Source organism: Bidens hawaiensis, unplaced genomic scaffold (assembly GCF_021521415.1).
Source record: "Bidens hawaiensis isolate Kalapana, Puna unplaced genomic scaffold, B.hawaiensis_p1.1 tig00020713_1, whole genome shotgun sequence".
NCBI classification, from domain to species: Eukaryota; Viridiplantae; Streptophyta; class Magnoliopsida; order Asterales; family Asteraceae; genus Bidens; species Bidens hawaiensis.
The window spans coordinates 3,177-5,000 of record NW_027493185.1 but is presented as its reverse complement, the minus strand read 5'-3'; the positions used below and the strand labels follow the sequence as shown (position 1 = coordinate 5,000).

General features: G+C 33.9%; 1 pseudogene; it reads right to left on the bottom strand.

Annotated features, from left to right (window-relative positions):
* Positions 1 to 1,518, bottom strand: part of LOC143561574 (F-box protein At1g67340 pseudogene) — a 1,610-nt pseudogene extending 92 nt beyond the window's left edge.
* Between the last annotated feature and the right edge of the window lie 306 nt (positions 1,519 to 1,824).

The window sequence follows — 1,824 nt, the reverse complement described above, 5'->3', positions numbered from 1 at the left end:
GGATGCCGTAGCCGTCTAGTAGACAATGGCCAAGTTCACGGATGGCGTCCACGTGACCGAGAAAAGCGGCACGTGCGCAGAGAGTGGCGGCGCCTATGAGGTCTTTGACGGCGTTAATACCACCGCTACCGTTGAACTTGATTATGGAGAGGGAGTATAATGCCGGAGCGTGAGATTGAATCGCGGCTTTTGCCATGAGTGAAGCTCCAACTTTGTGGTCGTGAAAACAGTAGAATTGAATCTGTGCAAAAATATAAATAATAAATAATATTTGACCACTCAGATTAGGTTTTTATTTATGCTCTTTTTCTTCCCAGCACTTTATTTACTATTATATTAATATATGCACGCAGTCTCCTATACTGTTTTAAGTGGCCATTTAGATAGGAGTATATAGCTGTTTTGACCAAAATTTTATAAAGTTCAACAATCTACATATGTATAGTTTAAATAGTCGTCCGTATAGAAATCAAACAGTTGTTTAAACCAAAAAAATTTTGAAGTTTGAATGTCTGTAGTTAAAACGACCAGACAGTTGCTTTGAAAAAATAATTAAATTTGGTCGGCTATGATCAGAGTAGTCATTCGGATATTCTGATCAATAATTTTCATAGTTTTAATTTTTTTTTTCTTTCAAAGCAACCGTCAAAAATAATTTATACACAATTATTTAATGTTATAATTAAAATCAGATAAGTGATATACACTTATAACATGAATAACCCTTGCCATTAATTAATAGTTAATTGCATGCAAAATGTGCAAGTGATATCATCCTATAATTAACTTTTTCTTATTTTAATAACAAATTTCTTTTAATCTTATAAATTGATAGATTTTTCTTATTTTTATATATAAATTTTTATATGTTTAGACATTAATATCTTACAAATTTTTTGATGTTTAGACGTCAAGGTCGTTAAAAAAATTATAATTATTTTGAATATTGTTAATAGTTTCGGTAAAACATGTGCGTAATTTATCTTCTTTTTTAACTTATTTCATGATTTAACGAGTTCATTTCATTATTTAATGCGACACAACGCGCGAATTCTCGTACTACTAAAAAATTTTAAAAACTAACCATGCCCATAATGTAAAGAACTTCAACATTTCCGGCAACGGCACCACCGTTGAAAGAACCAGTCAGCGGCCGATAACAACCCAGGTTTCACGGCAAACGTTTCTGCCGAAGCTTTCGACAACACAAACGGATTGAGCCCCAAACCATTGAACCTTTTGCATCTGTTTCACACAACCAACAAAACATGTCACGATCTTTTATAATTAAAACTTAATACACAACACAAAAACGTTTGCATTAATTTCATGTGTTCTTACGCAAGCAAAACGGCTATAAAATCAGCAGGACAACCCGCAGAGGCGGCTAGTTTCACAAGGATAAACAAAACGATGTCGTCTGGCAGCATATCAAAGAAGTTAACGCGACCCCTTTCACGGCTTGTGGTCGTCGCAGCTCCGGTACTCCGGATACAAAAACCCACGTCGAGATCTCATTTCGTAACTTTTAAGAAAGGTGTTATTGTCTGAAGACAAGATAGTGATGGATGTTGACTGGAGGATTTGGTGAGTTTATATAATGGCCGGAGCTGGTGAGAAATTACCATAATACCCTTGGGAAACTAATTTCTGGTTAAAAGTAGCAATTTTTTTAAACTTTTAATTGTAACGGGTATTAATTATTAATGTTTTTTTATAAGGTAAGGAACTCTTGTTTTTGTTTATCTGGATGGTAATATTGGATAAAATATAAGTCAACTCAATATTAAATTCTGCCTTTGGATAGTATTATGTATTTTCACA